We start from the raw sequence: 26,088 nt of genomic DNA, 5'->3' as shown, positions 1-26,088 counted from the left end.
ATCAAAACCTAGAGAGGTTGCTCTTGTCTCCTCTACCTCATTACCCCAAAACCATGAAAAAAAATTTAAGCTTGTAAGTTGCAAATATGAACATCTCAGAGGTCAAACTTTTCAGACTCACAACCATGTCACAGGACAAGAACACATGAGCTAGCAGTTTAAATCTATGTTGCTTAAATTTGTTTATGAAGGAAAATTATGGTAACTGCTGTGATTTCTGAAAATCCAACCTCAGCATTTGAGAGCAAACTCATTTTGAGTAAGATATTTAAAGAAGAAGGAAGTGCCATATGTCATCAGCTGGCATAATTTAACTTGCAAATCACATGTTGGCAAGAGGTAGTTGGCAGCAGATGGCTGAACTCTACTGTGTTTCAGACCCCAGACCTATCTTTCCCATTTTGTGATGGAAATCTAATTAAATGCCTTTTTATCACCATCAGATTAATTATAAACAAGTCTTTTTATCTGGTAGGAAACTGACCTGTGTTTAACAAGCTTTACCCTAAGTGCTCTATTTTTCAAAATTTTCAAGAGGAATTTTTTCCAAGTTGATATATTCCAACTAGACACATCTAATCTTTATATCTTAAATCCCATGAGCTATGACTTAGGCCAAATATGAATCATTTATTTACTGTTTAGAACATAAACTGTCAGGCACCTAGGTGGCTCAGTTGGTTAAACATCTGACTCTCAATTTCAGCTCAGGTCATAATCTCACAGTTTGTGAGTTCGGGCCCCATGTTGGGCTCTGTGCTGACAGCTGGAACCTGCTTGGGATTCTCTCTCTTCCTCTCTCTCTGCCCCTCCCCTACTCATTCTCTCTCTCTCTCTCTCTCTCTCTCTCTCAAAATAAATAAACATTAAAAAATATTAAGAAAAAAAGAACACAAACTGCTATTAAATTAAGAGTGCTTGCTAATCTAATTCCCTTTTTAAAATTAATTTATTTTGGGGGCACCTGGGTGGCTCAGTCAGTTAAGCGTCCGACTTCGGCTCAGGTCATGATCTCACGTTCCGTGAGTTCAAGCCCTGTGTCAGGCTCTGTGCTGACAGCTCAGAGCCTGGAGCCTGCTTCGGATTCTGTCTCCCTCTCTCTCTGACCCTCCCCCGTTCATGCTTTGTCTGTCTCTATCTCAAAAATAAATTTAAAAAATATTTTTTTTAAAATAAATAAAATTAACTTATTTTTGAGAGAGAGGGATAGACAGGGGAGGAGCTGAGAGACAGAGGGAGACACAGAATCTGAAGTAGGTTCCAGGCTCCGAGCTGTCAGCGCAGAGCCTCATGTGGGGCTCAAACCCACAGACCGTGAGATCATGACCTGAGCTGAAGTCAGACTCAGAACTGACTGGGCCACACAGGTGCTCTGCTAATTTAATTCCAATACTTTTAGTTAATGCAATGATATTTATTGAAAGATGACTCTTTCAAATAATCCCTCAATTTTTGAAAGTTAGCATTCTGCCACTTTGCTTTTACTAAAGACCTACATTTGTACCTGTTCTTACTAATAAGATGAAATTTCAAGAGGATTTTTATTTTTACAACAACAAAAAAAGGCAAAAGTGAAAATTGCATTCAATATTTGTTTTGCATCAAGTCAAACTATGTAGAGGCGTTGCACACCCAGGAACTGGTACTTTTTCCCCAGGAACTGTACTCAGCATCTCAGCATCAAGCTACCATATCTTTGAACTGTGTCTGTAAGCATTTGTATTTTGTTTATTTTGCGCATCCATTAACAAGATGTGTCCTAAGATATCAAAAAAGCCTAAGAGAGGCCTTTTTTTTTTTTTTGGATCTGTGAATGTTAAAAAAAATTTTCCATATAAATTAGTGGTAATTGCTTCTTCACTTTATACCATTTTGGCTTATGAACAGTTTCAAAAACACTCTATTTTTTGATAATGGGTGAAACCTATATTATGTTTGTAGGTGTGTTTGGGTGTTTACTGTTTGGTGTTCTCTGCGCTCAGATCTGTGGTTTTTTGTAATGTATTGATTTTGAAAAAATCTTGGTCATTAGGTATTCAAATATTTCTTCTGCTCAGCCCCTCCCCTCTCTCTATGATTCCAATTGCATTCATTTTAGACCATTCAATATTGTCCCTCAGGTCTTGGATGGACTGGAACTGTTATTTTGTTTGTTTTATGATTGTCAGTTGGAAAATTTTTCTTGACCTATCTCCAAGTTTACTGTCTTTTTTTTCCCTTACTGTGTTGATTGTGCTAATGATTTCACAATGTGATTCTTCTCTTCTGTAGTCATGCTTTCCATTTCTTTCATTTCTGTTTGGTTATTTCTCATAGTTTAAATCTCACTTGAACTTCCCTATCCATGCATATTGTCCATCGTTTCCTTCAGAACCGTTGTCATGTTATCTGAAGTTATTTTATATTCTCTTTCTGATAGTTGAACTTGTGTTTTATATTTGAATCTGGTTCTGTTGATTGTTTTGTCTCTTGACAGTGTATCATTACTTGCACATGTCTGTGTGTGTCTGTGTGTGTGGCTGTGTTGTACTTCCTTCAATTTGTGTATGCTGCATTTTAGTTGAAAACTGAATATCTTGTATACAACAGTAGAGGAAAATGTAAATAGTATTTATGCCTGGAAATAGGCATGCCTTTTCTCTTCTTGTTGTAAGAGTTTGTGTCAGTCTAGCTGACAACTGAGCTGAGTTTATTTTTTGTTATTTTAGTTTCTATGGTTACTCTCAGGGCACCACAAGCTTCACATTCCTCTTGTCTCTTTTTTTTTTTTTTTACATTTTTTAATGTTTTATTTATTTTTGAGCTAGAACATGAGCAGGGGAGAGGCAGAGAGAGAGGGAGACGTAGAATCTGAAGCAGGCTCCAGGTTCTGAGCTGTCAGCACAGAGCCCGACATGGGGCTTGAATCCATGAACTTTGAGATCATGACCTGAGCCGAAGTTGGATGCTTAATCAACTGAACCACCCAGGCTCCCCAAATTCCTCTTGTCTTAATTTGTACTTAAAGTGAGTAATACTTTTTCAGAGGATTTTTTCTCAGTGTCTGCTCACCTCTCAGTTTTAGGTCTTTCCTTTGTGCCTGAGAAAAGATCTCTGTTTTCACTTTGCCCTTCTTCCAACTTTATACAGCTGATAATTGCTGTCGGTCACTAGCTAGCCTGATAGAGAAAGGTGGAAGAATGGGAACAGGGGAGTCATTCTCTGTTATTCTGGTTCAACCTCCATCTGAGGCACTATGCCTATGATCATGGGAAGAGAGCCTATTTTCATGGATGTACATCTCCCTCAAAGGTAGGAGATTCTAAGTGATCTGGGCTCAGGGTATTTTCCTGTCCCTCCCCCAAGGGCAGAGGGTGTTTTATTGTTTCCTTCACTTACTTGCAATGAATGTTCACCTCTGGCCTGAGAGTGACAAAGTTTGTTGCTCTTTTCACAACAGCTTAAGCTTTTGCTCCATAGAGAAGATAAGGAAGGGAAAAGGTTCTGTGTGAAACCTTATGCCTTTTCCACAACACCTATTGTCCCCCTCTCCCATACCTACACCAAGACAGAAAGTTTCTCCTGTTCTTCTAATCTCTCTTATAAGTAAATGGTAAGGTCTGTGGAGATGATGTGCATATGTGCAATTTCTCCTTGTGACTACAGTTTTCAGGATTCTATATACTCATACTAGCCCTGAGTAGGCTTTCAACAATTTGTCAGAAATTTTTGTTTAATTCTTTTGAACATCTTGTACAGGGTCCAACATTTATCCCCAGGAAAATGCTCATATTCTGTTTCTCCACTCAGAAGAATGTCTTTTTTAAATTATTCATTTATTCATTTATTCATTCATTCATTTATTTATTTTAATTTTTAAAATATTTATTTATTTTGAGAGAGAGAGAGAGGCAGAACTCAAGTGGAGGAGGGGCATAGAGAGAGGGAGAGAGACAATCCCAAACACGTTCCTCACTGCCAGTGAGGGCTCGATCCCACAAACTGTTAGATGATGACCTGAGCCAAAATCAAGAGTCAGATGCTTATCCAACTGACCACCAAGGTGCCCTAAGAATATATTTTTTTCTTTTTTTAAATTTTGGGTTAGTTGATTGTCCTACAACTTCAGCTCTCTGATAAATTCAAGGGCAACTATAAATTTGCAGATCTCTCTCTCTCTCTCTCTCTCTCTCTCTCTCTCTCTCTCTTTTACTGTAAGGGTAGGAATGATACTCTTTCTAGCTTTCTAAATACTGAGTAGAAATCAGAAAGTCACTCTCTCTGTCTTATTTTAACCACTGGAGCGCACAGTTTCTTTGTATTTTAGGGAAAGAAATAGTTTACCCCCTTTTATAGCATTAGCTTTTCTTGAAATTTATACTTTACTTTAATAATTAATCTAATAATGACAAAGTTATTTGTGGGAAATAACCTAACACTTATTGAAATGTTGAGCCCATACCTGTGGATTTATTCTGTCAAAAGTCTTTGGTCCATTGACATACATGGCTTCTATTACGTCATATACAAACAGATGACATGTAAGTACCAGTTTTCTCATCATAGATTCATGGAGTGATGAGCAAGTTAATGAATACATTTACTTTTTCCTGATATAAATTGTACCACCATATGATAAAAGACTATAAGATTCCATTTTCCATAAACTTTATAAGATTCTATTTTCCCTGGCAATTACGGGTTTTCCTGCTTTCTAAAAGTAGAACATTCCTATGAAACATTTTGTAAGCTGAAATGGTAGAAAGGGAAGAAGCAATTACCATTAATTTATATGGAAAATATTTTTCGCATTCTCAGAACCCAAAAATAACTTCTCAGGCTTTTCTGATACCTTAGGACACACTTCTTTCTAATGGATGCACAAAATAAATTGAGATAAAGCACTGATGCTTTCAGACACAGTTCAAAGCTGTGGCGGCTTAATGCTGAGGTGCTGAGTGTATCTCATTGCTTATAATTAATGTTTATAATTAACCTAATACTGGGGAAGGAGCTTGCAAGTGCCAGTTCTCCCTGCTCAGGGTACATTTTGCTTCTATAAGGGTTTGCTGCAAGACAAGACTGATTGCTATTTTAGCTTTTTGCCTTTTGCCTTGAGATTTATTCTGGTTTATGAAAATAGGTACAAATGTACATCTTTTGTAATAGTGAAGTGGTGTAACACATACTTGGAAAGCAGGGGATACCTGTTTTCAAACTGCTATAACCCAAAGACAAAGAGAAAATCATGAAGGCTTCCAGATAAAAAGCACACATTACATACAAAGAAACAAAAATAAGAATTGGAACAGACTTGTCATTATGAACTGTGAAATCTAGAGACAAGGGAACAACATTTTAAAGTGCTGTAAGAAAAAAAAATATTAAATTTATTAAAAAAAATTTTATAAAATTAAAGGAGAAAAAAACATTTTTGCAAAATCAAGAACAGAGAGAATTCATTACTAGCTGTCTTTTAAAGATATTAAAAGAGGTGCCTGGATTGTTCAGTCATTTAAGTGTCTGACTCTTGATTTCAGTTCAGGTTATGATTTCACAGTCATGAGATCCAGCCCCATGTTGGGATCTGTACTAAGCATGGAGTCTGCTTAAGATTCTTTCTCTCCCTCTCCCTCTGGCCCTCCCTTTCACCCTTCTCAAAAAAAAATATTAAAAGAAGTTCTTTAGAAATAAGGACTAAGATACCAGACAATAACTAGAATCTATAAAAAGAAAGAAAGAATGCTAGAAATGACATTGATGAAGGAAAATACAAAATTTATTTTTCTTATTTTTAATTTATCCAAAAGATAACTATCAAAAACTAACATTGTATGAAAGTATTGCATGTTTATGGTATATGTAAAATGCGTGGTAACAATAGCACAAAGGATAAGGAAGGAATTGGAATTACACTGTTATAAATTCCATATAGTACATGTTTAAAGGCATGTACTTCAAGGGCAATCATTATGACATTTAAGACATGTATAAAAAATAACCCCAAATTGGAGATTAGAAAGACTTTAAACTAACCAATTAAATAATTACATGAAAGTTAAACTATGAAACATACAAAATAAAAATGAGAGCTTTTTAGATTGAAAAAAAGAAGTAACATCCAACTATATCCTGTTAACAAGACCCACTTTAAATATGAAGAAATGGACAGGATAAAGCAAAAATAAGAAAAAGATACAACATGAAAACACTAATCAACAGGAAGCTAGATTGTCTATGTTAATATCAGACAAAGTAGACTTCAGAACAAGGGATATTACCAGGAATAATGATAATGATAAAGGGTACAATTCAACAAATAAAAAATAATTTTAAATATGTATGAACCTGACAATATAATTTAAAATATACAAAATAAAACTGATAGAACTGATATGAGAAATACACCCACAAGTAGAGTTAGAGACTTTAACTTTCAGTAATGGATTAAGCAAACAGAAAGAAAGGAAATAGAAGTTCTTAACAACACTATTAACCAAATGTATCTCTTAGATACCTATAGAACACTCCTCACTGCACTAATAGAATACATTTTCCTCACGTGCATGTGGGACCTTCATCAATACAGATCTTATCCTAGATATACCAGTATAAAAGAATAGAAATTATTTAAAGTATACTCTCAGATCAAATGGGATTTAAACTAGAAACCAGTAACAGTAGGATATCTGAAAAAATCTCTAAATATTTGGACATGAACACTTTAAATAGCCCACACTTCAAAAAGAATGTCACAAGGGGAATTCAAACATTTTGAATTGAATTGAAATTAAAATTTAATATACAAAATTTGTGGAGGGTAGCTAAAACACTGTTTAGAGGTAAACTCATAGCTTTTAATGCTTTTATTTAAAAAAACAAATTTTAAATTAATGATTAAAGAGCTCACCTTAGAAGACTAGAAATAAAAAGAGGAAATTAAATCCAAAGCAAGTATAATGGAGGAAATAATAACAATTAGAGAAGAAATCAGTGCAACTAAAACAGAAACATATGAGAAAATCAACATAAGCAAAAGCCAGTTCTTTGAAAATATCAATAAAGTTAATGAGCCTTTAGTCTGTCTAATCACATAAAAATAGAGAAGACACAAATTATAAATAAAATTATAAATATGAGAATGAAAGAGACCCTATAGACACCTATAGACCCTATAGACACTAAAGGATAAGCAGAGACTACTGTAAAGAATTCAGTGCTGATGAATTCAACAACATACATAAAATGCACACATTCTTTAAATGATACAAACTTCCAGAGATCACTCAAGAAAAATAACCTAAATAGATCTATAGATCTTTATAGTTCTCTATGTAGAGCATAGATATATCTATGTATATCATTTAGACAACCTGCCTTTGCTCCAAAGGAAAACACTGTTTTTCTTTTCCACAGCGATTTATCATAAAAGTATTCGTAATAAATAGTATGGAACAAAGACAGCAAGTTCCTCTGTTTAGAAGATGTGCAGAAATTTCTGCAAGAGTCCCATGGAGAATTATCAGATTGAGATGACTCAGGGATGTTTGAAGTTTTGCAGACTCTGGTTCTCTTTATATCTTTGGTGTAGCTCTCCAGAAGTTCCAAATGAAAAACTGAGAGCCTGGGAATTTTTTAGGCCCTCTCTTTGTTGGATGGTCTTTAACAACAATTTCTAAGTCTTTAGCAGAAGACTGCAGAAAAAAAAAAATGCATTCTACTTTTCAGCTGTTTTCTATTTAGCTTTTAATCCCTTGCCTTTATGTAGCTTAATCAAATATATTAAAGTGAAAACCTGCAGCATCTGGCAGAATTTTCTGGGCCTCCCTTCTTTCCAGGAATTGGGATCCTTAAGTCCTAGATACATTAGCAGTCTCAATTTTTTTGTGTGTCTTTTGTCCCATAAGATTTTCCAAAGCTCTGTTGGCTTTTCTGTCCCTTAACAAAAGTCATGAGGCTTCTGGATCAGAAACAAAGGATGTTTTTTGTTTGTTTGTTTTTAATAAGAATAGCAGTAGGCAGTGTATCATAGCATATTTTTCTAGTTGCAGTTCTTCAGACCCTGTTACCCAGAAGTCAACACAAAGAGGTCTAGTGCCACCTGTACACACAGAGGGGTGTGTAATTCTCTGGCTTAATTCTTAGCACTTAGCCTCACTTCAAATATTGCCCTGAGGAGAAAAAAAAGGGGGGGGGGCAGAGTGTCTGTTCACCTCTCTATGGTTCCAGTATTTTTGTGATCTTGGATCCTCAAGTTCTAGTAGCTTCAGTCAATCTGTAATTCCTTAAATCAGAAGGTTCTTTCTTTCCTTTTATCAGCAGTTCTTCTACTTTTTCTTGAGAGAAGTATTGGTTTCTGGAAGTAATTCCACTTTAGCTGCTTGCAAGATTTTTCAATTTAGCCACACTTGGAATTATATCACATATTAGTTTCTTGTTTACTTTCCATCTTCTTTAGGAATATAAACTGTGAAATCAGGTTACTTTGGCTTATTCGCCAGTGACCCCAGTGCCTTGAGAAGCACATAGCAACTGGTAAGCTATTTATTGAATAAACAGGCAGCTGGATTCATTTAGATGAAAAATAATAAAGCCACAATTTAAAAAATTTATATCTAGATGCTTACTGACATATATCTGGTAGTTTCTATTCTATTTATATCTCCATTGGTATATATGTTTACAGTAAAAATAGTTCATAATTTCATAATAGTTCATAGTTTTAGCTCATGGATATATTAATACACATGTATGTCTTTAGTTCTAATTAGGAGAAGATGTGTAAATGTTCTGTGAGTTTGGAAACAGTTACTTTTTCTCTATGACCTAAAAGTAGGTATAAATAATTGGAGATTATTTTATGCACACATCCTGTTTCTTCCTCTCCTCGTAGAGGTCTTTCAACTCTCTGCAGCTTCATGCTTGCTGCCTTCTTACTTTTATCAAAAGCTACATTAATTTTGGATTCAGTTGAAAAGTTACCTTTTATAGAAAGTCTTCTGAGACATTTTTGCCAGTGATTCAGTTCCTGTTATCTCATGTTCCCACAGCTCTGTGTGGTTTCTTCTGTAATAGCCCCTATTATATTCTCTTTAGTCAATTGCTTACATGTTTGGGTTCGTACCTGATTACCAAGGCATTTTTATTTTATTTTATTTTTTTAATAAATATTTTTGTATCCTTAGTACCTGGCACATGGTCAGGCACATGGAAGTATCTTAGAAAATGTTGGTGGGATGCTTTAGTAAGCTTAGAATGTTATCTATCTTAAGAGCATGTCCATTTTTAAAAGACATTAACAAAATGAAACTAATTTTGGAATTTTGGTGAGCAGTCGGCTGTGTATAGAAGCTATGGGAGAAGACAAGATCTTCCCAGAACCATTAGACACCATTATTCTGTCTATTCCTGAATTTTTATACTTTAAAATCTTTTTTCATAACTGATACTCTTGGAATCAGCCTTGGCTTCTTTTTTAATGTTTATTTATTTTGAGAGAGAGAGAGAGAGAAAGCACATGCAAGCATGCATTTGCCTGTGAGTGGGGGAGGGGCAGAGAGGGAGGGAGAGAGAATCCCAAGCAGGCTCCACGCTGTCAGTGCAGAGCCCAACACGGGGTAGTAATAGTTAGCTTATGTGAAAAAATCTGTATTTTTGCACTGGAGAGTTTATTTACATAATGGAATGTCACTCCACACCTGTTAGGATGGCTATTATATTTTTAAAAAAAGATAGCAAGTATTACTGAGGTTGTGAAGAAATTGGAACCCTTATGCTTTGTTGTTAGGAATGTAAAATGATGCAGCCAGTATGGAAATTAGTATGAAGCGTTCTCAAAAAATTAAAACTAGGGCTACCATATGCTCTAGCAATTCCTTTTCTGAGTATTTATGAAAATAATTGAAATTAGGATCTAGAAAAGATACCTGCACTCCCGTGTTCATTGCATTACTCACTATAGCTAAGATATGGAAACAACCCATTATGTCTACGTGATTAAAGAAAATGTGGTAAGTGCACTTAAAAAAATTTTTAAGAGGGTAGATCTGAAATTAAGTGTTCTTAACACACACACACACACACACACACACACACACACAGGAAACATTTCTACAAAGTCATAGTATGAGGGTGAAATTAGATAATGTACAGTATGTGCAATGCTGGTAAACAAGCATTTAATAAATAATAGTTGATATTAGTGTTACGGTTGAGCAATATTTCCCCCCTCCTCATATTTCCATAAAGGATAGCTAATCAATACTTCACTCATAGAGGAAAACTTATGGTGGGTTAGGGGAGAGCCTCTATCTTATCTCTGCTCCTACCTACAGATGAAAGGCTGGCAAATTTTAAATTAGGAATACTCAATTTCTAATGTGACCAGCCTATCCCCTTCTTACTTTTCTGAGCCAGTTTGCCCCGGGCAGAAAATCATGGATTCTCTCCATCACACCTGCCTCTTGCTTGCTCTCATCCAGCTATGCCCATATCTAATTTAGAATGAAGTCTAGAGGAGCTCATTTAACTGCAGATCTTGAACCACATTTTGCTATCAGCTTTGTCAGTAGTATGTATGATAATGTTATCTCCATCTGTCTGACTTTCCTCTCTCCATTTGCTTTGGCTTTGAACCTGAAAAGTGAAAGGGTTATTTATTTGCCCTCTAACTCCTCCAAGGTTTTGTTTTCCAAATTATTGCTGTGTCCTTTGGTGCTGTTAACTGCAGTTATCACTGTGGAATTTCTACAGTTAGAGTCTCAGGCATTGCTTCTCCATTTGCTAGCTGCCTCCTTGCCAGGCAATAGCTATGGCCTCTGTTGGACTCCTTCCACAAATGCCTTTGGCCCCGGTCCCATCACAGCTGCAGGTTGTTGTGGGAGATGGTGCTGCCTTAGACACTTTGTCAGTCATGGAGATCTAGGTGCCTGGTGTGACCAGCATCAAGAAGGCACAGGCCATGCTACTCAAGAAGCAGGATATATGCTGTTTCTAATCTACCTATACTGCAAATATGATTACTATTCCAGTCCCATATAGATTTTCCCCTGGTTGAATATACAGATTTCCTCCTTTGAAGCACTCCCATTACTAAGTATGAACATTTAATCCCTCCCTTTTTGGGATCTTCTTCTCTAGAGTGAGAAAAACCCTCCTTCTCTCAAGGCTTAAATGACAGCTGCTGAAATGAATACCCTGGTCAGAGATTGTGCAGCCGGAAGCAAAAGCATATTGTCAGTCGTGCAGGAATTTCTTGGCCCATGTTTTGGGCAAACAGCTGCTGCATTTTCAGTTTTGAACTTGGCAGACCTCAATTTAAATATGCATTGCCAAAAATTATGGCTCATTTACTTATTTTCCTTTCTCCCAATTGGAAAAGAAGAAAGGGTCAAATAGAGAGCTAAAATGGGGTCAATATGGAGTTGAACTCTTAGCAAATGACACTATTTACTTATCAGAATCAGATGTTTTTGGGGTACTCATGTGGCTAGTTCCGTTTATGTATGTGTATATATATTATGTATGCATATATGTATTTTATAGCTAATCAGCCATAGGTTTTAACAGAGAAGACAAGCATGGAATTAATGGTTTGTGTTCATTCAGTAATTCCTGGGGAGATTTCTGGTCTAGTATAATGTAAGATCCTTTGTAACTTTGCAATGGTGTTTATTTCCTTTCCTAAAATGTCTTATATTAGCTGTCCTTAAATTATTTCCCACCAGTTGATTAGTATGTGTTATTAAAAGCATAAGGTAGAGAATTTATGATGCTCGGGGCTCACAAATGTTCATTCTTTTTTCCTGCCCTTTATTTTTTGGTAACTGTAATTGCTGTGGACATTGTTCTGGCAGTCTGGGTTACTGAACCTCCTTTCCGTGCAGCATTTTCTCCCTTCAGTGCCCTTTCCATATTACAATTTGTGATAGAGATCAAAATGTAGATCTGGCCATGCCATACTCACCTGTATTCAAACTTGCTCATTCCTAATTTACTACAGAATAATTCTACTCTTCATTCTAGCACAAAAGGAAGGGCCTTCAATATCTAAGGTAAAACTTTCTAGCCTTCTATTCTAGAGCTCCTCTTTCTTGCCTCCTCCCTAGTTCTTTCTCATCCATTCCTCCCCTGGTACCCAGAATTCTAATTAAATGCTCTTTTTGGAACATAGCATACATTTCCATGCCTCTGAGAATTTCCTCATGATATTTGCATCAGATATTACCTCTGGGTTGCTTTCTCTCCTTTGTCTGCTTGGAGAATTCATACCTATCCTTCAGGACCCAGCACAGAGGATATCTCATTATGAAGCCCTCAAGTTAATTGTATGACGCTTCTTTGTTTGCATGTTTGTCTGACTAACTAGTTGTGAGATCTTGAAAGGGTGGGGGAGAGATAGTACTTTATTCCTCAAGTTTGTTCCCAGGACTCATGCCCTTGTATTGGAGTGGGAGGAGGGAGAGGAAAACAGATGTTTGTCTTCTTCCACAAAGGCCCACAAAAACAGTGCTTTCTCTTTCTGTTTGTCCTCACAACAGGTCTGAATTGTTGCCTGAGGGCCCAGTGTGCCTGTGTAGTGTCCTCCACAGGCTCCAGTGCTGAGGCATTCAGACTAAGTATCTCCCTCAGGTATTGCCTGCTCCTGAGAGAGTTCACCTCACCTACTGGTGCTATCTTGTGCATGCTCCTTTCCTCTGGGGTTGAGCTCTGCCCTGCAGCAGGTGCTCCATGACCAGCTTGGAAGTCCCAGCTTCCCTTCCCTGGATGGCTTAGTTGTGTGGCCTTACTCTGAAGACCTGGGACACCATGCCGCTTCCTGGCCTCCTATCTCCTGGGTTGATCTCCCAGGCCTTTCTCCTCAGTATGAATAAATAAATTCAGTTTGCCCTCATAACAATCCTATGCAGTATTCACTGTTATTATCCCAATTTTACAGAAGAGGAAACTGGAGCACAGAGAACTCAAAAAAGCCACCATTCAAACCCAAGCCATCTGGCACTTGAGTCCATGCTCTTAACCAGTGTATTCTAGAGTCTTTTACATTAAACTTCATGCTTAAATTGGGAGATAATTTGTTTGCAGTATTTGATTACAGCCTACAACATGACAGTTAATTTATATATATAGGATACATATGAAATATGTATATATATATATATATATATATGAAATATATATTTATAGTCATTGAATTGTTGAATCCTCCCACCAAATGTGAAAAACAGTGGGAAGGTGATTTAAATCCTGGTTTTATCATTCTAAAGCAAATGAACTTTTCACTTAACATAACTTCTTTTGTAGTCTGGATGTTAAAAATTAGCTTTTGAAGATTTATTTTTATTTTAAAGAAAAGATTTTTAATGTTTTATTTATTTTTGAGGGAAAGAGAGACAGAGGACAGAGGAGGGCCAGAGAGAGAGGGAGACGCAGAATCTGAAGCAGGGTTCAGGCTCTGAGCTTTTAGCTCGAAGTCAGCTCAAAGTCGGAAGTGGGAGATCATGACCTGAGCCCATGCTTAACCAACTGAACCACCCAGGCGCCCCTGAAGATTTATTTTTATTTTTCATTAAGTGTTATTAAAAAAAACTTTTAATGTTTATTTACTTTTGAGAGAGGGAGAGCGAGCATGAGTGGGGGAGGGGCAGAGAGCAAGGGAGACGCAGAATCTGAAGCAGGCTCCAGGCGCTGAGCTGTCAGTACAAAGCTGGATATGGGACTTGAACTCACAGACCATGAGATCGTGACCTGAGCCAAAGTCAGACACTTAACTGACTGAGCCACCCAGGTGCTCCTGTTTTTAAAGGAGTGGTAACTATTCCCCCCTTTGTGGAAGTATCCATAACAAAGGTGACTATTATAAGGATGAATAATTTCAGGCTTTGAAAGGTTTTCTAGTGCACTGGAATTTTGTCTCTCTTTTTTTTTTTTTTTTTTTTGGTCCATAGTACTAAATGGCCTGACTTAAAAAAAAAAAAAAAAAAGACAGACTGGTGAAAGCATCAGAATTTTTATTCCAGTGACTGAATCCCCATTGTATGAAGTAGACCAAAATGGATAAGTTGAACTTTGTACAGTCAGCACCTCAATTATTAAACATATCCACAGAGACGCTCTGTCAAATTTGCTGTGGAGGTATGAACGCTTATCTATTTGTGCTCTGTCATCGTAGCTGGTTTTTGCTTTTTACACAGATCATCAAATTAGCACATTAAAGTGACATCCCTGTTTGTTGTAGAACATTTGAATTATGTATTGCAGTATGTGTTTTAATCATTTATTTTAATCATGTTTCTAACAGGTTAAAATGAAAGTTACTGAAATCTGAAAATGTAGCATCAAATCACTGTAATTGTTTCAGATAGATTACAGTTGTGAGTGGTGAGAGAGATGTTTGTATATTTTTAGGTTTCTATTTGTTTTGTGAGGCCACCTCCTTTCATTTTTTTTCTATTACAAATTTGTTAGGTTATAACATCAATTGATACTAGAATATTTCTTCTTTGTTTTGTCTGGATACTGTTTTCCCAGACTAACTGGCTTTCCTAGAAACTTTGACTCTGGCCATAGCATGAAGAACAACAACTTTTCTTTCTCCCTTTCCAGAGAGGACTGTAGTGCAACCTTGGGGAGAGGAGCAAATGACCTGACTTGGGAAGAACTGGCTTTGGCCCTGTGAGTGCATGTTTCTCCAGCCATTATCTGAAAGGTAATGCTACCATTACCAGAACCACACATTCCTGAAAAGAGCTAACACATGACCTATAATCTGTTTCTGCTGTGATTGTTTTAAACCCCCAACAGGCACTTCTTTGAGTTCTCTGGCACATCTTGAACCAGTGGCTTTCTTTGAATGAATATAGTGGCAATGGATTCATTGACTGTACTCATTGCTGATCTCTGTGCTAGAAGGTTCTCTAACTTGTGTATCACCTATGACCTTAGGGATGCCAGTGAGTTATCCTGTGGTATGTTCAGCCTGGTCATTGTCCCCTGTCAGTGAGGCAATCATAGAGTTCCATCTGGATAAAGATAGAAGCTATTTTCACCTTGACTTTTGTATTAAAAAAAAACTTTCAAGGATAAAGAGAAGTTGTATTGGCTTTTAAGAGACACATCTGGTGCTTGGCTGGAGGCCAGATATTTCCCCACTTGAGTTTTTATATCATTTCATAGGTTTCAGTGTTTTATAATTACTATGCATTTGATAAAAATGACTTTTCTAAAGTTTGGGGGAGAGTCTTTTGTTTAGGTACAGCAGAATATTTTTCAGCTCAATACTACAGATGATACACCGAATATAAGAGAAGTTAAATTTTTGATTCAAGGTTGCTAGCTAATTCTTGGTAGATTTGGAATAGAACTAACGTCCTTTTGCCTTTTGTTAGGTACTCTTTCCTTTATATCACACTTTTTTAAGGATGTTTAATGCATTTCAAAATTAAACTATCATTTGAATCTGCTTAAAGAAATTACTTATTCTCTAATATCCATTATCCTCTTATCTAATGGTGGAACCCCTAATTTTAACTTGGGACATGGCCACTTGGCATCAGGACTGTGTCCTAGCCTCCCTTTCAGTTGTAGGTAGCTTTGTGACTAAATATTCTTCAGTGGAAAAGAAATGATGTGTACAACTGCTTGGTCACACCAAAAAGGAACAGCCTTAACCTTACATTTCCCTTTTCCCGCTCCCACTCACAAGAGTAATGATGTGGATGCCATTGAAAAGGGCAAAATCCTAAATACAGAGAAGTTAGTAGGAACTTGGATCCCCAATACTATGGAACCATCCTGCCAGCCCCAGTTTGTCTATAACTAGACTTTTATGCAAGAGCGAGAAATGCTTACCTTGTTTTAATCACTGATAATTTAGATCTCAGTTACAGCAACTAAAATATAGTACAATTTAATCATTTGCAAATTTAATGTCCCAAGTTAATATTTTATAACCACCAAATTTAAACACAATATATGAACATTAATACTTGTGTAAATGACTGGGAGTCTTGGAATTAAATTGCTATTATCAATTCTTCTGTTGCAACAGTCCTTAAAATAACATGCACAGTGTGAAATCTGATGTTGTGTCTTTAGCATTTCCTACTGCTCTCCTCTCAGTTGGCTCCAGGTATAGACATGCTCCATGCTCATTCCTTGGGGTATATGTTGTTTTGTTGCTGCTGTTAGTTCTTGAGTTTTATCCCTCTTCTGCAAATCTTTTTGCCTAGAAATCTACATATGTGTCTGTTTTCAAAAGCTTAGCATTTTGCCCATTGTACCTTTCCATTTAATCCTTCCTTGACCACTTCAATACATTCTATTCTCCATTGCCTTGGTACCTCCATCCCCTTTGTACACTTAATCTTTCTCCACATAATTTATTTCCTCTTTTCCCCCTCCTTACTATAATACTAGCCCTATGAAAGCAAGGACTTTCCCTGTTTAATCCATTGCTGTGTCCCCAACACACTGTTTGGCACCTAGAAATCACTGGATGAATGCATGTTATGAGATGTATGAATCAACCATTAAGTGTTTGGATAGATATAAATGATGTTATGATCTGGTTAAGGGTGATAATATTATTCTGATAAGTCATGTTGTTTTCTGAAATATCCATGAAAGGAATATGTTGGCTCTTCTAGAGGTAAAGTCTCAGTGAAGCTATGACTGATGAAAATTTCATAGACTGGTAGGAAAAGCTCATCCATTCACACACATTATTGAATTTCCTTAACAGATTACTAATTTCTGATCTTGAAATTATTTGATAAAAATCCTAAAATTTCAAGGATTTTAGGAAACAGTTTATCACGTGCATTCTGCAATATAATTACATTTTAGTATTATATTTCCTATCTTCACTTTCCAAAAGTAAGAATTCTATGCTAAATTGGCTGTGAAAATGAAAGCAAATGCAGAACAAATAAGAACAAATAATCCTTTCTTGTAATGCCACTAACCAACGGCTTAACATTATAGCAAGAATACTATATTTCAGTTTCAGAACTATTACCTTACTCTATTTTTATAAGTCAAGTTAAATCCAGCCTGAGGTTAGACTAGAAATCCAGTATCAAACATTTTCAAGATCCCTTCCTCCATTCAAAAATTTTGGGCTTGTGTATATCTGGAAAATCAGAAATAGGGCTCATTCCTAGCCTGCAGGCATTGCAATCCATATCGCCACCATCGTTGGATACATAGTCAGCTCCATTGCTAGTTTTCTACTACGTCTTGGGCTCTGCATGTGATGGTGCTGTCCCTCACAGCCATGCTCTCTGCTGACATGGACCCAGTGTCCATGTCAAATCCTCTGCTGTCAAATCCTGGTGTTAAATTTCCTACTCCATCAGCACCCATCACCTTTCCCCCCAGGAACCTTTGTTTCTGCCCATAATAAGAACATTGAAAATCTTGTCCTCTTTCTTATCTGCAGGGAGCGACTTATTTTTTCCAATATACGCTATAATCTCTGTGTGAGCTGTAAAGTGCTATGTTGTCACTATCTAGAGTCTTGAAAACTAAAGGTATTTATTTCAGCTCTAATTAGGACACAAGTTTAAGGAGGTTAAGACTTTTAAGGAGATATTTTAGTGTCAGGAAACATTGTGAAAGACTTTGAAATGGGCAAACAAGAATACTAATTATTCTATCTAGAGTACCCTTTTCAACTATCTCTACCTTTTGTTTCCTCTGACCTATGTTACAAAACTATTTTCCGAAAACTGATTAAGAATGCAAGTAATTTCTGTCCACAGAAATTCAAACAAATGTGTCAAGTTGAATGTAATTGATTATTGTCCTATGTAGATACTGACTAGTTTTACGTCTATTTGTAAACTCATTTCAGAATTCCTGATAGCCTATATATGGGAGTACTTTAAGTTCTTTTTTGAGAGAGTTGTACCATTTTACTGGTTTTCTTATTTACTGATGACTTAGATATAGTATTTGACATGCATTAGTTTTGTATATGAGTCATGATTTTACCTTTTAAAAATTGTCCTTTTATGTTAGCAGCATATTGGTGACTGACCTCTTCTTATGAAGAGGCCATGGAAAGGAATCCATATATATTTTTTTCTTAGTGCATCCAAAGTAGCCTAAAGCAAAACAGACAAAATAAACATTAACAGCAAAGAGGACATAAACCAAATTTTTCAACTCGCCATTATATAGTCTTTTTATGTCAGAATTTTGAGCTTTGGTAGTGATCATAAAATAGTTGATTTGAAGTATGTTACAGAGATACATGATATTTATAAGGAAAGAACATCTTTGTCTTACTGATACTTTGTCACATACTAAAAAAAGTTTAAAATTGATCAACATATGGGAGAAAAAAATAGCAATGTTCAATAAAACTTCAAAAAATCTATAATTAATTTGAATTATATTAAAATAGAATATGTAGAATTTCATTCCAGGTTTGGGCTAAATTTTACTTCTGTGTACAAAAACTAACATATTTCAAACATTGATTTTTAAAGAAAAATTTTAAGTATATTAATTTAAAAATGATTTCAGTGTCTATGCCCACACTATTAGGAATAAGATGACGATTGGTATCCTCAGAAATCTCAGTTTATTATGTTTGAACGTAAAAAGCCCATTAATTGTATCATACATCATTCTTATCTGTTCATGAAATATGTTTCCAAAGCCATGACATGTAATTGGTTTAATTTTAATAGAAATTAGTATTGAAAAATTATATGTAGCTTTTGGCAGATATAGCCAAAATTTCTTTATTTTCTACCTACCTTCTTCAAATTATTCTATGACAGAGAAAATTTAAGATAGTTTTCATTTTTTCATTGCTACTTAAGAGACCTCTGGGTGAGCAGTAGAAGGTATAACTGATTTTTAATATTTCATCTCCACTTGATTTTTCCCTGACTCTCATCCTGAAAAGATTCTGTTAATTATTAAAATAGATCAGCATTGAAGAGGTTAAAAAAAAGATGAAAAATACTTAAAAAGTGAAAATATTAATAATCTAGAGCCTATAAATTTATTTTGTAAATGATTAGAAGTTGACAGAAATAGGATAGAGAACTATGTTTAGTTATTTTATTGAGAGAGAAATAAAAGGAATTTTGTTGAAATCACACACTTAAAATAACTTACCATAAGCAGATGATTAAGGGAATTTCTGAATAGATAGAATTATAATTATATAAAGGCCTTCAGTAAGTCTTCATTGTAACTTTGACAAAGTTTTCAGTGGTTTAAAAATTCAAAACCTAATTAAAATTAGCTGAGATTGGAACATTGTCATGTAAATTTAGAACTAGGTAAACAAAGGATAATAAATTAGAAGAGCAGTAGGGATGATAAAAATGCTGTGATTTGGGGGTGAAATTAAAATGTAATAACTAGGGGCATCTGGGTGGCTCAGTTGATTGAGAGTCTGGCTCTTGATTTCAGCTCAGGTCATGATCCCAGAGTGATGAGATTGAGTTCTGCATCAGATTCTGTGCTGAGCATGGAACCTGCTTAGGATTCTCTCTTTCTCTCTCTCTCTCTCTGTCTTTGTCTCTCTCTGTCTCTCTCTCCCTCTGCCCCTCTCCCCTGCTCACATGCTCTCTGTCTAAAAACAAACAAACAAAAATATATATACACACATATATAAAGTGTAATGACTATAACTGAGTAAATACTGAAGAAAAATATCTTTCATTCAGATATATGGATTTATATGATAGAGTAACATTTTTAAAGTCACCACATAAGTAAGATTTAATAATCTGCTCCAAATATATCTTGTGAAAATATGAATACCAACTAATTGGAATAAATTATTATATGGTGTCTTTTCTTAATAAGATAAAGTTATTTATTTTAATGTTTATTTATTTTTGAGAGAAAGAGAGAGGGACAGAGCAGGGTTGGGGCAGAGAGAGAGAGAGGGAGACAGAGAATCCCAAGCCGGCTCTACACTGTCAGCACAGAGACCAACATGGGGCTCAAACTCACAAACTGTGAGATCATGATCTGAGCTGAAATCAAGAGCCAGATGCTTAACTAAGCCACCTACGCATCCCTAAACTAGTTTTAAAAAGCTTTTTTAAATGTATTGGTATTTGAGTTTTAGAAAAAGTTGGATGTGAATACAAATAGACTCATTTTGACCACTTATTGAGGGTTTACTTAATATCAGACACCAGCCAAGTAAGTTTGCATGTTGTACCTTATTTAATCCACACGGTATCTGTATGAAATGACACTGAGTTTGTCAGTCTCTCTCAATTATTCTCATGTCAACATTATGCCTTAACTGGAGTAGTGGATCTTCTGTTACTCTTTTATTCTTCATCCATCTCTCTTCGCACGTGGTTATCATGCGTTGTAATGTACCTCAAAGAAGACAATTCAGTCCAGGCATGAAACCATTACTTCAGTTTTTTTTTTTTTTTTTTAATTGTTGTACCTGAATCAGGACAATTTTTACTACTTGTCAGCACATCCTGTATGCTAGTCACTGCCCTAAACCATTTCCATATGTTATATAAGCTTCATGATAATTCTGTGTGATAGATATTATGATCACCCTTAGTTTCCTGAATGGAGAGCATAGGGTCAGACAAGTTATGTAAATCATCCAGTGCTACAAAATAGTTGGTGGCAGATCTGGGGTTACATTTCTTTTTGTATGACTTCAAAGCTTGTTCTCTGTCTTTTTATAGTATTCTACCTTCCTCGAAATTGTGTTACTCTAATTTTCACGCATACACACACACACACACACACACACACACACACACACGCACCCATTGAAGTAAAATGTATATATAGTGAATGCACAGATACTACGTGTACAGTTCAATGAGTTTTGATGAATGTATGTATATATTATGCAATCACCACACAGTCAAGATACAGAACATATGAATCACTTCAGAAAACTCCCTCATCTTCCTTCAAGGAAATTTGCAACCAAATACGTAAATGTTGTTCTGATATTTATTACCATGGAGTATTTTTTCCTTCCCTTGAACTTCATATAAATAGAATAGTATAGTACATACTCTTTATGTCTGGCTTCTTTCACTCACCATTTTGTTTTTAAGATTTATTCATGTTGCGGTGCTGCTTTGGCAGCACATAGTAAAATTGAAATGATTCACCCATGTGGTGCATTTCATTATTTTTTAATATCATATTGCACATTTTTTGTTAATTTTTACATAAGGATTTTTTTTGGTTTTAGTGGTATTATAAATGGATTGTTTCCTCTAAATTCTTTCTTTCTTTCACTGCTATAATATTATATTGAAATACCATTGAAGTTTTTATGTTGATCATGTATCCATGAAAATTGGTAAATTCACCTATTCTTGTTATGGGCTGAATTTTGATCTCTCAAAATTCATATGTTGAAGCATAACTCCCAATAACCTCAGAATGTGACAGTATTTGGACTTAGACCTTCAAAGGAGTAATTAAAATGTGGTAAGTAGAGTGGTGCTAATCCAATCTTACTGTTATCCTTGTAAGAAAGAGAAATTTGGACACACAAAGAGACACCAGGGATGCACACATAGAGAAAGGACCAGGAAAAGGAGAAGATGGCCATCTGCAAGCCCAGGAGAGACACCTCAGGAGAAACCAAACTGGCCCACACCTTGATCTTAGACTTCTAGCCTCCAGAACTGTGAAAAGATAAATTTCTGTTGTGTGAGCTACTCAATCTGTGATATTTTGTTAGGGCAACCCTAAAAATCTAATGCAGTTCTTTTGTAGTTGTAGTAGTTGTTGTTGTTGTTTTGTAGATTTCTTAGGACTTTGTATATAAATACTTAGCAAGCATAAAAACTTTTATTTTTTCATTTATAATCTTCACGTATTCTTTTTATTGCATTTATATTAGCTATGTGCATCATAATAATAATGAATATAAATAGAAAAGAACTATATATTCCTTATTCCCAATCTTAGGGTGAAAGTATTCGATATTTCATGTTAAAATTATATGTGATGCTAGGTATAGGGTTTTCTTTGATGCCATTTATTAATAATGGATGTCTCCTTCTATTCCTAGATAGTTCTGAGTTTTTGTTTTGGTTTTTAAATAAAAAATTGGTGTTGAAATTTTTCAAGTGCTGCATTTGAAACTAGAATGACTATGTGACTTTCTTCTCTGTATTTTGTTAATATGGTGAATTATATTAATTTTTAAGTATTCATCCAATCTTGTATTCCTGGGATAAACCTTGAAGTGTTACTTTTTATGTGTTGCTAAACTTTATTTGTTAATACTTTGTTAAAGATTTTTGTTTTCATATTCATGAGGAATTTTGGTCTGTGATTTTCTTTTGTGGCAATATTTTTGGGCAAGTTTTGTCGTAAGTGTTATGCTGGTCTCAGAAAATGAGTTGGCAAGTATTCTTTCTGTTTTCTGAAGGATTTTCAGTAAGATTATCATAATTTTTCTTGAAATATTTTTCCACTTAATCTGTGACATTGAATTTATTGTCATACAATTGTTCAGTGTATTCTTTATCATTTTAATGTCTTTAGTACCTGTAGTGTCATTTCCTTTTAATCCCTTACTTGTAAAGTTGTGTTTTGTCTCTTAATTTCTAGACTAGTCTAGCTATTTTTGCTTTCTGTTTCTTAAATTTCTGTTCTTATTTTTTATTATTTTATCTTTACTACTTATTTTATGTATAACCTACTTTATTTCAAAAGTAATAATTTAAGTCATTGATTTAGACCTTTATTCTTTTCTAGTATAAGTTTTTAAAGCTATGAATTTACTTCTAGTATTTTATTTTAGGAATTTTGATATACTGGATTTTTATTATTAATCATCAATTAAATCAGAAATATCGTCTAATGCCCTTGTGTTTTCTTCTTAGGTCCGTGTAATTTGGAATTCAGTGTAGATTGTTAATTTTCTTATATTCAAAGATTTTAGATATTTCAGTTATAACTTTTTAAACTTTTTGGTTTTAATTTCTACTGATTGAGTTTTTATGTGAGTTAATTTTAAACATTTTGCAGTTTAAGGTTTATTGCACAGATATGGGCTAACTTGCTGAACATCTTGTGCATTTTTAAAGATGATTCTCTGCGTCTCTTGAGTGAGATATTCAATGAATGTCAATTAGGACAAGCAGTTTGATATTGTTGAAATTTATAAAATTTTTTGTCCAGCTTTTCTATTAATTATTGAGAGAGAAGCATTAAACTTCTAGCTATGACTATGGATGGATCTGTTTGTCCTTTAATTTCTGTTATTTTTTGCTTCTTGTATTTTGAAGCCTTGTTATTATGTGTATACACGTTTTGGACTGTCATATATTATTGATGAATTTGCTCTTTCATTAATATAAAATGTTTCTCTTAATTTTTGGCAGTATTTCTTGTTTTGAATTCACCATTTGTCTTAATAGAACTACTCCAATTTTCTTATGATGAAAAATATTTGAATGGTATATATTTTTCTTTTAATGTATGTCTTCATATTTTTAAGTGTTTATTTATTTTTGAGAGAGAGAGAGAGAGAGAGAGAGAGAGAGAGAGAGAGAGAGAGAAACAGAGGATCTGAAGCAGGTTCCACACCATCAGCTCAGAGCCCAATGCAGGGCTGGAACTCACGAACTGTGAGCCATGACCTGAGCTGAAACCAAGAGGGGGATGCTTAACTGACTGAGCCACCCAGGCGCCTCACTATTTCTTCATATTTATACTGCCTTTCTTATGGGCAGCATATAGTTGGGTTTTGCTTTCCCTATCAAATCTAAGAATCTCTCTCTCTCTCTCTCTCTCTCTCTCTCTCTCTCCTCTTTTTTTGCAAGTTTGTACCTTTTAATATTTTTGTACCTATTTTTCCCCTCCCTCCACCTACCTCCCCTCTGGCAACCACTGGTCTGTTTTTTGTAATTTAAAAGTCTGTTTGTTGTTTGTTTGTTCATTTGTTTTGCTTTTTCTTAGATTTCACTTAGAATAATACCCTTTAGGTTTATCCATAGTAAATGACAAAATTTCATTCTTTTTTATGACTGAGTAATATTCCATATCTTGTTACCATAACTTGGCTATTGTAAATAATGCTGCAATAAACATAAGGGTGCATATATGTTTTTGAATTACTGTTTCCATTTTGTATAAATATCCTAAAGTGGAATTACTGGATCATACGATTTTTTTTTTTTGAGGAACCTTCATACTGTTTTCCACAGTGGTTGGACCAGTTTACATTCCACTAACAGTGCATAAGGGCCTTTTCTCCACATCCTCACCAACACTTGTTATTTCTTATCTTTCGGATACTAACCATTATGAGTGGTCTGAGTTAATATTTCATTGTGGTTTTGATTTACATTTCCCTGGTAAATAGTGATTTTGAGCTTTTTATGTGTCTGTTGGTCATCTGTATATTTTCCTTGGAAAAATATCTATTCAGGTCTTCTCATTTTTTAACGGATTTTTTTGTATTTTCAGTTATGTTAGTTATTTGTATATTTTGAATATTAGTCCCTGATTAGATATATCATTTGCAAATATCTTCTCCCATTCAGTAGCTTGACTTTTTGTTTTGTTGATGATTTCTTTTGCCTTGCAAAAGCTTTTTATTTTCATGTAATCCTAATAGTTTATTTTTGCTTTTGTTTTCTTTCATGAGGAGACATCCATGTCTCAGCCATAAATATGTGGCTGAGCTGATGTCCAAGAGATTGCTGCCTATGTTTTCTTTAAGGAGCTTTATGGCTTCAGGTCTCACATTTAGGTATTTAATCCATTTTGAGTTCATTTTTGTATATAGCATTAAGAAAGGGGTCCAGTTTCATTTTTTTTTCATGTAGCTGTCAGGTTTCCCAACAACATTTATTGAAATTACTTTTTTCCCCGTTGTATATTCTTATCTCCTTTGTCATAGACAATTTCTTCCTTTTGATTGGAGTGTTTAGTAATTTACATTAAGCCTAATTATTGATTCAGTTTGAATTAAGCCTATCATTATGCCATTTGTTTTATATTTGTCTCATCCCTTGTGTTTGTTTTGTCTCTGCTCCTTCTTTCCTGCCCTTTTAAAAAATGAGTTTAATATTTCCAATTTAATACTCTAGTTTTATTTCTCCATTGACTTTTTAATTAAATACCTTTGCATTATTTTTACTGGTTGCTCTAGGGATTACATATGTGTCCTTAACTTACCACAGTCTACTTAAAGTTAGTATTGTACCTTTTTTATCCTCCTGTCTTTTGTGCTATTGTTTTAATATATTCTATATTTATATACATCAAATTTCCAACAATATAATGTAATTTTTTTTGCTTTAAATAAGCATAGGCCTTTAAAAACATTTTTTTAATGCTTTATTTTTGAGAAAGAGACAGACAGAGTAGAGTGGGAGAGGGGCAGAGAGAGAGGGAGACACATAATCTGAGACAAGCTCCAGGCTCTGAGCTGTCAGCACAGAGTCTGAGGCGGGGCTTGAACTTGTGAGCCACGAGATCATGACATGAACTGAAGTAGGACCCTTAACTGTCTGAGCCACCCAGGCACCCCTAAACAAGCATAGGCCTTTTAAAGAAATGAAAAGAGAGTTCTGTATTTATATTTACTCACATACTTATGATGTCCAGCTCTGATTCTTTCTGTAGATTTAAATTTCATTTTGTACATTTGCCTTTAGCCTGTATTCTCCCTTTTCTGTTTTTAAATACAGTTCTAATGTTTGATGGTTATATGTTCTCTCAACTTTTACTTACCTGAAAATGACTTTATTTCTCCTTAATTTGTGAAGCATATTTTATATGGAAAAAATTCTGAGTTGACATATTTATAGGAATTCAAAGATACTGTTTTCTTGTCTTCTGGCCTTCATTGTTTCTGGCAAGAGCAAGTTCTCACTCATACATTTATTTCCCCTGATAGCTACTTTAGATTCTTTGTCTGCTAATTCCAGTATCTTAGTCATATTTATATCCATTAATATGTCTGTTTCTGTTGACTCTGTGTGTGTGTGTGTGTGTGTGTGTGTGTGTATGTGTGTGTGTGTGTGAGAGAGAGAGAGAATGAAAGAGAGAGAGGAAATGAGATTGAGAAAGGGGGAAAGAAGCAGATAACTGGTCATATTTTTCTGTTTAATT

At 35.0% G+C, this 26,088-nt stretch overlaps 1 long non-coding RNA gene across 4 annotated transcripts in view; it reads left to right on the top strand.

The window, feature by feature from the left end:
• The window catches only part of LOC123379940, a 216,285-nt gene that overhangs the window by 173,679 nt on the left and 16,518 nt on the right, over positions 1–26,088 (top strand). For 2 of the 4 annotated variants that reach the window (XR_006585025.1, XR_006585023.1), the window contains exon 6: positions 14,584–14,686. This is a non-coding gene — a long non-coding RNA (uncharacterized LOC123379940). Of the gene's footprint in view, positions 1–14,583; positions 17,859–21,483; positions 22,527–26,088 lie in introns of those variants that run through there. The other 2 variants (XR_006585024.1, XR_006585022.1) reach the window with 2 other exon arrangements.

The sequence above is a fragment of the Felis catus genome, chromosome C2 (genome assembly GCF_018350175.1).
Source record: "Felis catus isolate Fca126 chromosome C2, F.catus_Fca126_mat1.0, whole genome shotgun sequence".
Classification (NCBI taxonomy): domain Eukaryota; kingdom Metazoa; phylum Chordata; class Mammalia; order Carnivora; family Felidae; genus Felis; species Felis catus.
This window is presented reverse-complemented; position numbering and strand designations above follow the sequence as displayed.